The 12,029-nt window shown below is 31.9% G+C and overlaps 1 protein-coding gene across 2 annotated transcripts in view; it reads left to right on the top strand.

Annotated features, from left to right (window-relative positions):
* The window catches only part of LOC126886565 (zinc finger protein 112-like), a 75,758-nt gene that overhangs the window by 36,866 nt on the left and 26,863 nt on the right, over positions 1–12,029 (top strand). The window lies entirely within an intron of this gene.

The raw sequence follows: 12,029 nt of genomic DNA, 5'->3' as shown, positions 1-12,029 counted from the left end.
TAATATTATTTATGACATTATAAATAAGATAATGTGTAAATAATATTACAATTTCCAAATTATTTCATAGAAATTAGGTTTTTACACTAAAACATTAAAGAAAACTTAAAAATACAGTTATTTTGTTTTTGTAAATAGATCTTCATAGCTAAGTGAAGTCTAAAATAATTTTAAATATCCCGCCACGCCCGCTTTTAGCCGTGTAGTTCGGTAAGTAGTTCATCGAGTCGCTAGCGTCTAGTGTGACAATCAAATGTATGCAACCAAGCACTCTCCTTGTTGTTATTTCTCTATGGGCCGCATAAAGTGTATTTGATAGAGAGCGGAGCAACAGAAAATCAGTTCCAGCGCACTGAGCTGGAAGGAACTCAACGGGCCGCCAGCCGCTGGCCACCCGGTTCCCAACGACTTGAGTAGGGAACATCCGCAGTCTTGCAACGTATCGAGTCGAGCCTGCCACGGAGAGGTTCTGCATTGAAGTATGTGTAACCTTTTGATGTAGGAGATTTTCTATACGAAAAATTTATTATATTCTGCACGTGTACAATTATTGCCACTAGCTCAGAGAAATATGGCAACGCCAGTTGATTTAATTTAAAGGAAAAAAAATGGACGTTCAATTTAGTTTTAAACATTTTAACATAGCACCATCTAGTTCTAGTATAACGTAGATCAAACAAACATTTGTATATTAAGATAGACAGAGTGGTGAAAACTAGTGACTGTCTCAATTAGAATCGAAGAAATTTATTAATTGGGTTGACCAGTTATCCTTTTTTAAACACTGATATTATTACGTTGCACAGTGGTTCCAGATGCGGAAAACGTGGTCATGAGGTAAAATAAAAAGTCCCTAGTTAGGGACTTTCATGTTTACAGTTGTTTTCTCATACTATCGTAATGCGCAGGTATAAGGGTTAGACTAGATGTATTCTGGTTCATAGCTTAGGAACAAGTGAACCATGTCCGAGGTTATTTTGGCCGGCAGAGAAAGTGTAAAAGAACGCGTATATTGAAAACGCTGTAAAACGTTTTGTGGTTTATCAATTTTATCGCTGTAAAGCAGATTCTTCTTTTTTAAGTATGTAGTAATGTAAAATGTAAGTTAACTTAAGATTTAGTAACCATAAATGCCTTAAATTTGTTAATGCATAAATAGTGAAAATATACTTGAAATAATCAAAATTTTGTAAAGATACATTCAAAAAGTACAAAATTCTGCATAATTATGTGACAAATGTTTATTAATCTTAAAATATATAGTAAGAAGATACAGAATCACTTTGGTTTAGCTACCTATAACTGCCTATGCCATGCTGACAGTTGTTTGCATACATTAGTGAAAAATTACTCATATTACATGATTCTGGCGATTGTTGAGTATGTATGGGTGGTTTTACATAAGTAATAGGCTTTGAATATTGTAATTCATAAAGAATATATGTATTGGTAATCAGCGATTTCAGAAGTTCCTTATAATAGAAAACTTTAAACAAATAAGCGTTTAAAATAAAATATTCGAATTTCTTTCGGCCATATTGGATACGCCATTTTGTTTAAAAAAATAATGTTAGATTTGTAATCAGCAACCTTAAACTACGAAATTTGACAAAAAATTTGCGTTTTGATTGACATTTTCAACTTCTTTCCGCAATGTTGGATCCTATTTTGTTTTTCAGAAAAAATAATGTCAGATTCGTAATCAGCGATACCAAAAACCCTTGAGTACGAAAGTACAGTATTTCTCATGATCATCTTTCAGTGCGTCACAGTTTTTCGATTTCTTTCTAACGCATTAAATTGTATGTGACAGAAAAAAAGGCACGTCGGTGATTACATTTCGTCGGTGACATTTTTATAACATTTATTCTAGTTATTCTAGTTGTCGATAGATGGCGCCATAATAAAAAATTTTTTTTTAATTAGATAATAATATTACAAATATAATCTGTATAATTTATAAGACTATACACATCAAAGAAAATACCATTTTATAAATGCAAGAAACACATTTGATTGGTTTTTATTCCAAATTGAAAATAAAATGTGACAACTGTCAGATTTAACTAAAATGTCATGTTAGAATAAATGTCATAAATATGTATTATTACGGACTTACCCTTTTTCCTATCATTTGTTACGCACTGAAAAATGATCATGAAAAGGACAATAATTCCGAAGTGTATAAACAATATACGCTTTTAAAGGTTCATGACCACGTTTTCGGAATTTGGAACCACTGTGCGTTGGTACACTCATTTCTACTATGCTTTGTTTTCAAACCAAGAGGAGTAAACTAAAAAGACAGATTCACACCCAAGAAAGTCACTAGAAAAATTACCAAATACATAAATATTGTATTATACCAATACGTCGTTAAAGAGTTCTAAAACAACTGTTTTTTTTTTCTATAAAACCATATTAAAAATCTAAAAATTAAATGCAGAAAACACAAAATTTGGAAGATGTAACTTAATTAACCTATGAAACGTCAATAGTGACAAAATTTCATAAAAGTCAATAGTGTAAAAATACATTGTCAAAAAAAAAGCATTACAGCACGGTAAATTTGAATTACTGCGCAAACGGGTATTATGATCGATAATATTACCCGTACGCACGCCAATGGTGAATATAAATTTCTTACAATTATCGTATGTCAAAAAATGTGCAATAACTACGTTTTAAAATCCACCGAATTTGATCTGCATATCTCAACTGGTTTTAAAGCAATAAATAAATCGTCAGTTTGTAAAAAAAATTGAACATCCCGTATCTCGGAAACGAAGCGTGTGCGAACATATGATTGTAAAGCAAATTTTCATTATTTTCTCATGTAAAATTGCCCCTTAAAGTTTGTCGCACTTATTTAGAAACACCCTGTACTGATGACGAACATGGCCAGTTGTTAAAGTACCTAACTTTTTTATTATTCAACATAAGCAAATGAATCGAAAGACAAAATGTTAAGAAAACCTGAGGCTATAGTTGGGTTTTAAATTCAGTATTTTATAAATGCTAGAATAGTCCACAGGGTGATGCGAACTTTGAGAAAAAAAACACAGTTTGATTCGTACACCCGGTATACAATGACAGTTTAATTGTCTAGAAACAATATTATTACAGCGATATTGTCAATGGATAAGGCTATAACAACGTGGCAACACAGCATGCACGTGTAAATGTTTGAAAGTGAATCAAATTACTAATTTAATGTTTACAAAAATTGTTACTAAGTCACATTATACCATCATTAGTGTCTAAAGTTTAGGTGGGTATAATTCAGTGTTAGAAAAAACATCATCTAGTATCTACCTACGAACATCTTGAAAAATGGATAAAGTAACCCGTAGCCGAAGCATATGCAGCAAAATTGTTAAAGATCTTAATGAAAGGCTTATTAAAGTTGATGAGACATTGCTTTTGCCTAAAAACTACTGTAGATAAAATTGACAGTAGGGTTGTTAGTAATGACAATAGGATTATAAAAAATGAAGCCTATTTGGATGGTATTATGCAGGTTAGACGGAATAATACTCTCAGAATATATGGGTTACCAGAACAGGAACAGGAGAATTTGCCTAGGGTGGTTAAAGAATTAATCCATTCAACAATGAAAGTGGAGAACTTAAGTGAAAATGATATCAATAATGTGTATCGACTGGGTAAGAGAGAACTTGATAATAATAAACCAAGAATTATTTTACTCGAAATGGTATCCTATCTAAAGAAGAAAGAAATTTTGATTTCAAAAAAGTTGTTAAACGGTACCCACATATTTATTAGTGAAAACCTTACGAAGCCGCAATATCAGCTACTGAATGCAGCAAAACAAAAATACGGCAAACAAAATGCATGGTCCAGGGATGGCAAAATCTTTATTAAGGACGGAGGTATCAAAAATATTACTTCGCACCAAGATCTTTCAATCAGCTACTTAATGGTAAACGTGGCAACGTGACAAGATGGAGATTTGGTCATTATCTGCGTAGTACCTAGTACAAACTATTTGGTACATTCATTTATCTTTCCACTTATTATGGTAAACATGTTTTTTATTTTAATCTAATTTAGATACTAATATTTAGTTGTTTAATGTATTTGGGAACTCCTCATTTTGTTAATAATTGATCTGTACCTATAATTATTATTGCTTTCTTTATTTTTAATTATGGTATTATTATGGTATTATATACGGTATTATAGTTTATACGGAAATAAGTAGTTTTCATGCGCTATTATTAATAGGTATTTAATTATATTGTTCTATTTTGCGTTAGAATGGTAACAACTTGTTTTGTATTTATTTAGGTTTTTTGTTTAAGTTTTGCGTCCAAGGATATTAAATTAAGTCATTATTTTATATAAGTTGTATAATCAATTATGGAGCTCCAGAGTTTTTAATGAAAATTAGCGCTTATTACCAAAATTCGAGAGGTTTAAGGACGAAAACGACAGATTTTTACCAAAGTTTGTTGATAGAAACCTTTGATATTATTGCTTTGACGGAAACCTGGTTAAGTAATGACATTAATGATTCTGAATTGTTTGACGAAAGGTATGTGGTTTATAGAAACGATAGGGACCTTGTAAGGACGCGTAAGGCAAGAGGCGGAGGTGTTCTGATTGCAGTTCATAAAAAATATAAATCTAAACAAATCTTAGTAAATACTGAATTAGAGGTACTATTCGTTGAATTGGATGTATTTGGAAATAAATTAATTCTTAGTAACGTATATTTGCCCCCCCCCCCCCCCCAGTCGAGCAATAACGATTATATAGCTTTTGTTGATCTTTTTTCGTACATAGATAATACAATGAACACATCTATTTTAGTTTTTGGTGACTTTAATTTACCTTGTGTAACCGGTGTTGACTATAAGTTTGAAAACAACACTTCTCTCAAATATTTGTCAATTTATGAATTAATTAGTATGTATAACTTTCAGGGCCGGTTGTTCGAACGCTAATCAAAACTGATCATTATCAAATATTTAATTACAATTATATTTGATTAAGCGTACTTCTGACAGATGTCGCATTTTGAGGTTATGTTGACTGATTTATTTTATTATTTTGGTTTTAATTTAAAATAAAACATAATTAAACTCTTTCTGATGTTAATTTCTTGTTTTTACTTACAAATCAATAATAATAATAAGCAATTTTTAATAATTTAAGAGCCGCGGCTATATTTTAATTACTGTTTTACCTAAAATCAATAACTGATTAGTGTTTTACATGTATGTATTTTTCATGTCGCGATTTGATTTCCATCAAGAAAATTGATTACAATAAATGATTGATTATAATCAACTTCTTGATTAGCGTTCGAACAACCGGCCCTCAGTCTTTCATTGTCACGCAAAACGTCAAACTGACAGTGCCCATTAAAATCTGCTCTTAATAAAATTAACTATTTAGCGAGTTAATTAGTAGAAAAAAGGACACTTGGTGTGATTTAAAAACTGATATTGATTGAGTGCGATAAACAGTGCTATAAGCTATTATTGTTGTATTGTATTATTTATTGTATTACTATATTGTTTCTGTTTAATTTTGTATTAGGGATAGGATTGTATTTTGTTTATTGCAACTGGCTGAATGACTAATATCTATGCCATTAAATAAAAAAAAACTTTCAGTCTTTCAATAACATTGTGAATGAGAATGTGCGAACCTTAGATCTAATTTTGAGTAATATTGATATTTTAGTTGGTAAAAATAACTATCCATTTACAAATGAGGATAAGAAACATCCAGTTTTGAATATAGAATTTAACATGATAAAGACAGGAACAACCAATCATTATGAGATGAATAATCTAACTAACCAATTTAATTTTAAAAAAGCCAATTTTCCTATGTTGTGTGATTTATTGAGGAACTGTAACTGGGATAATTTAGGATGTATACAAGATATTGACATTGCAGTTGACTATTTTTATCATAAAATTTATGAAATATTTGAGGTGTGTGTACCTAGATTTCGAACTAAGAGTAGAATAAACAAATTTCCTGTGTGGTTTACTCCAGACATTATTCGTTTGCAAAGGGAGAAAGAGTTTCATAGGGGTATGCAAAATGTAGCGGTTTATCATGTAACTGAATATAAAAGACTGCGAGCACTTTTAAAAAATAGGATCAGGGAAGCGCATGAGTCATACATACATAATGCCGAAAACAGTATCAATACTAGCCCTAATTTATTTTGGAATTTGGTAAATAGAAACAAGAAAGCGAGTATTGACACTGAATATATAATTAATGGAAACAATGAAATAATTTCGGACAGTAAAACAATTTCCCAAGAGTTTGCTGATTATTTTAAGTCTATATATGATCATAAATCTTCTACATACGATTTAAATTTTATTAATTCTAGTCACAATAATTCTCCTTTGCTCAGTTTCACTAAAGTTACAGTGCGTGATATACATAACGCATTTTCAAAATTAAAACCAAAGTTTTCTTCGGGACCTGATGGTATTCCGGGGTATATATTTAAAGCATGTCGCGACTAATGTCCAAAAATAGTAGATAATAATTATTTTCCGAAATTGTTTAAAATGACTAAGGTAACTCCTATCCATAAGAAAGGTTCACGAAATGATTGCAAAAATTACAGACCTATTGCAATTTTGAATTGCATAGCAAAAATTTTTGAACACATCTTACATTAAATGTATGCACATGTACAGAAAATGATATGCCCACAACAATATGGATTTTGTAAAAATAAATCTATTGAAGCTAATTTATTATTATTTACTAATTATGTTAATGATGTCATAGTCAACAAGAACCAGGTAGACGTGGTATACACTGATTTCGCCAAAGCCTTCGATAAGGTCAACCATGATATTCTATTAGAAAAATTATTGTACTTTGGGCTAAGCAATGCATTGCTAGAACTTTTTGTAACATACTTGACAGATAGATGGCAATTTGTATCATATAAAGGAGATAAATCGGAGGTTTTCCTGGTGGAATCAGGTATACCACAAGGTTTAGGACCGCTATTATTTTTACTGTTTGTGAATGAATTACCTTCTTTAATTACATCTCGGTGCCTTTTATATGCGGATGATTTAAAAATATTTAGAGAAATTAAAGATTTGAATGATTATTTTCAATTACAGTACGATTTAAACGAGACTTATGATTGGTCAATACGTAATAAACTGTATTTTAATTTGAACAAATGTACGATCATGACATATAGTCGTCAGGCAAACCCTAGTTATTTTATGTACAATATGGGAAATAATAACTTACGTAGGGTCAATGAAGTGACGGATCTTGGTATTACGTTTGTAAATAATTTAAGTTTTAACTTACATGTGCAAAATATTATGTCTCAATCATACAAAATAATGGGACTTATTAAACGTGTAACATATAAATTTCATAATATCGACTCAATTAAACGGCTCTTTAATTCATTTGTTAGAAGCAAATTAGAATTTGGGAGTATTGTCTGGAGTACCTTATTAAATCGTGGTCACATGCGGCAAATTGAATCAATTCAAAACAAGTTTATTAAATATTTATTTTACAAAAAGCATAAAATATCGCCAGAATATGATTCGTATCAACCATTAAGAAAATAATTTAATATAAAAAAATTAGAGCAAAGAAGACTTCAACGTTGTTTAATTTTTCTCTATAAACTATGTAATCATTTAATAGACTCGCCTGATCTTTTGGAGCAAATACAATTTTATGTCGCGGATCACAGAACCCGTCCCAGAAACATATTATTTTTTGTAAATACTTCTAGCCCACTTAATAAAATGTGCCAAATTTACAACGATTTAACAACAACCACTTGTCTGGAATTATTTGGAATAAACTTGCAATTATTTAAACGTCTATTGCATGAATAATATAAAGAGAGGTTTTATTTTTTTTATTATTTTTAACGTTTTTGCTGGTGAACATCTGTCGTTTTTTTTGTCTCTATTACCTCGAATTATTACATTATGTGCATGTTGTACTAAACTGTTGTCATTGTAGATACGGATACATGTAAGTAGGGAAACCTGTTTGTATCTGTTATTAATAAATAAATAACGTGGTAAAAAATCACTTAAATCGGACAACAGGTTTAGGAAATTCAAAACATCAAAAATGACCAAATTTTTAGTGGATCGATTTTTTTGCACCGCAATGTATACATGTAGTTGTATTGTTTTATGTCGTGACCCGTCAAAATAGCCCGGTCAAAACAGCCCCGTCAAAAAAGCCCCGTCAAAATAGCCCGAACACAAAATAGCCTCGACAAAATAGCCCGCAAACAAAATAGCCCCGACAAAATAGATCGCACACAAAATAGCCCCGGTCAAAACAGCCCCGGCTAAAATAGCCCCGGCTAAAAACCCCTCTTATAAACAATTACATAATTATTTATACAAGGTGTCCAAAAACTTTTTTTTAATTTAAATTATTTGACAAAAATGAAGAATGTATTTAATTTATTTAATTTAAAATGAATTTTACTGTTGCCCGAAAACAGAAAAAAAATGTTTATATCATAAATAAACATTGATTTTCGCTTAACTTAAATGTTCAAACTTCCAAGAGGCAGGTAAGACAAGACTCGAGTTCTCTGAAAAGACCATTTTTATTTAATGTGGTTAAGATAAACATCTGTATAGAGGATAATTACCATTTCCGAAAAAATGTATTTTTAAGGAATTATTTCATGATGAATTCTGAAGGGAGCTTTTTTGTCGGGGCTATTTTGTCGGCGGGCTATTATTCCGCGGCTATTTTGTCTGCAGGCTCTTTTGTCGGAGCTTTTTTGACGGGGCTATTTTGACGGGGTACCGTTTTATGTATAACAAAATATACCTATATTTTGGGTAAATTTTGGATTTATCAGTTGACCACCTGTCAAAGACATAGTTTCCGCCTAGCCTTGATTGACAAAAATCAGGAAATGAAAAAGCACTCTTTCTTAACTCTTCGTCGAGTCAAGACGCTAAACTTCCATTTCAGTGACCATTGTCAAGAAACTGTTTCTGTTCGAAATGTGTTTTAAGTTATTTGGAGGCTAACTTACGTTTGGAAGAAGTAGTTTTTTTTGTTTTTGTTAAGTCTGAGGAAAGGACGCAGGGTTTAGTTCCAATATTAAGGGCGCTGGCCACTGGAAGAAGAAAGAAGATTGAGTCAATTACCTAAGTTAATAATTTAATAATGGAATAATCGTTTTGGGGGGATGTTGGTTTTATTGGTTTTTTATGTTATGGAATAGGATGTTAATTTTCCGGTACTAGAAGAGTACCTCCTCGTCGTTTGCAAAGTACCTCCTCGATAGCATCTACGGTTGGGAACAGCCGAAGGTTAACTTGTCCCTCCGACTACCAGTGGCGTAGCAGTTCCTCTAGGAGAACTTCGCTCTCAAAACTTGAGAAGCGTCAGGTTTTAAAACTAAATTTTTCATATCATTTTTTTTATAATACATAGTATATTAAATATATAAACATATATACAGTCGGAAAAATAAAAGAATACCCATGAACGATCACATCAATCACTTATTTTGTATGTGCTGTCTTTTTCTATAAATAACAAACGTTTGTTATAGAAAAAGACAGCAAATACAAAATAAGTGATTGATGTGATAGTTTATGGGTATTCTTTCATTTTTCCGACTGTATATTACATAATATATAAACTTTGTATCTGAGATTTTTCGTTTTCCTCGTTTTACGAAAGATGTCGCTGTTTTGCGTCTTAAAGGTGGAATTATTGCATGGCGGTAATTTCCCTTAAATAGGCAGGCTTGTTGGTGTTTGATTCAGACTTGTGACTGCATAGCTCCACCGATGACGCCTGATATGTAGAAATAGCTATCTGCAGATGGTGGTCCAAGGAATCAAATAAAAACAAAAACTGCCTTTCCCCCATGTTTTAAACAATTTACACAAGCAGGCCATTTGAAATCTCATTTGAGAATACCTACACACTGCATAAAAGTTTAATTTTGCCTTCTTAGGGTGCCTGTCCATTCCGAACGTTGGCGATAATTCTGGCTATGATGATTTTGTTGGTTGCTATACAGAATAGTTGTGTTGAGGTTTTTCTATACCATGCTCTCAGGTTAGCAAGCCAGGATGTTCTTCTTCGTCCTGTGGCCATTTTTCCTTCAATTTTACCTTGCAAAATACATTGGAGTAGCTCAAATATGCCTTGATTTCTTATTATATGTATTAAGTACTGCTTATGGCCGTTCACGATATTGGCCAAATCTGAGGTTGTGTTCATCCTCCGTAGCACTTCTTCATTGGTGACTTTGTCCATGGTATCTTCAGGATCCTTCTGTACAGTTATAGCTCAAAAGCCTGAAGTTTTTATAGAATTTCCGCTTTCAATGTAGACGTTTCTACTCCGTATAGAAGCACTGAGTACACGTAACATTTAAAGAGCCTTATTTTTGTTTCTAGGGTGAGGTCATGGCTCTTAACCACAGAGCTCATAGTCAAGAATGCACTTTTTACCTTTCCGATGCGACATCTAATCTCTTGGATATTGTCCCACCACTCATTGATTATAGTTCTCAAGTAGTTGCATTGTGAGACACGTTCAATTCTCATTTGGTTCACATACAGATTTGTTCCAATTATGTTTTCCTTGCTGATGATCATTAGTTTGGTTTTGCTGGTGTTTATCCCTCTAGTGTCCGAATTTTTTTGGTACCACTACCAAATTTCACTCTAAACTGAAAATTACAGCGTAAAACTTTGATCGCTAAATTTTTTAAAAGCTGGGTGCTTATCCGATCTAGTCCAGAGGGTGGTTTGGGTATTGCAGCTATAAAATATGTACTTAAATAGTAAATCTGGAAACAATTATTACGGTCCACATTGAGGCGAATTAATAGAGGGTTATATCCAGTCCATATTATGTTCCTACTTGTTAATGTATCTACTTGTTAATGTAAACTTTAGTTAATGTTCACTTTAAGTTCATTATGAAACCGGGCGTAAAAGTCTAAACTAACATGAATTTATAACGCGAGAATATGCACCGCCTGCATGAATATTTTTCTTCTGAAGGAGGATCTGTCCCGTGTCAAAATAATAATTGTGTTTAATTATTATTACAGCAATCATGTAATTTATATTTAATCAAAGATAAATTTTAATTATTCTCTCATTTTTTAGCATAGATAGAAACTTGATTTATAAAAAGTGTCTGCTTTTTGCCCATAATAAAAAATTACTATTCATATTTCAGTTTTAATAACCATCCCTATACTATATAAAAAGTATTATATTCATATTGTATGGTCAAATTCAACAATTAGGCGTACACGCAATATACTTGATAAACACCATAACCCACTGGTACAAACTTGACGGCAAACAAATTTAACACTTTTTTCCTCATATCAGAGAATTAACGCACCACTACCTTAAAAATGGATAACTTTTGATGTCTCGAATTTCTTAAACACCTGTTGTCCGATTTTTTTAATATGTTATAGCCTTATTCTTTAACAATATCGCTGTAATAATATTGTTGCTAATTAGATATGTAAGTTGTCATTGTATACCGGGTGTACTAACTACCAATAAAACTGTGTTTTTTTTAATATCACATCACACTGTGGAATATTCTTGCATCTATAAAATACTGAAATTAAAACCCAACTATATAGGCCTGGATCCAGCGTACCAAAAAAAATGATTAATAGCAAGCTGAAAATTTGTTAATAGCTTAACGGTGTCTCGTCCGACAAACTTTGATGTATGGGAACAATGGAACAGGGGAAGTTTTAATTGTGGAACAGGTTGAAAATTTGGAACGTCAGACTATGAAAATGTCCCATGTATTTTGTCGGACAGAACTTCCAATTGATTTGTTACCCTTTCATTAAACTCTCATGCAAAAATCAGATTGGTATTTATCACCAACTGGGCATTTTAACAAGTCCGACACGTAGAACATATTAAATTACAGGAATTATGACAGGTGATAAATGACAGTCTGATTTTTGCAGGAGAGTTTAAAGAAAGGTT

The sequence above is a fragment of the Diabrotica virgifera genome, chromosome 6 (genome assembly GCF_917563875.1).
Source record: "Diabrotica virgifera virgifera chromosome 6, PGI_DIABVI_V3a".
Taxonomy (NCBI): domain Eukaryota; kingdom Metazoa; phylum Arthropoda; class Insecta; order Coleoptera; family Chrysomelidae; genus Diabrotica; species Diabrotica virgifera.
The sequence above is the reverse complement of the archived record's forward strand: the minus strand, read 5'-3'. Positions and strand labels throughout refer to the sequence as shown.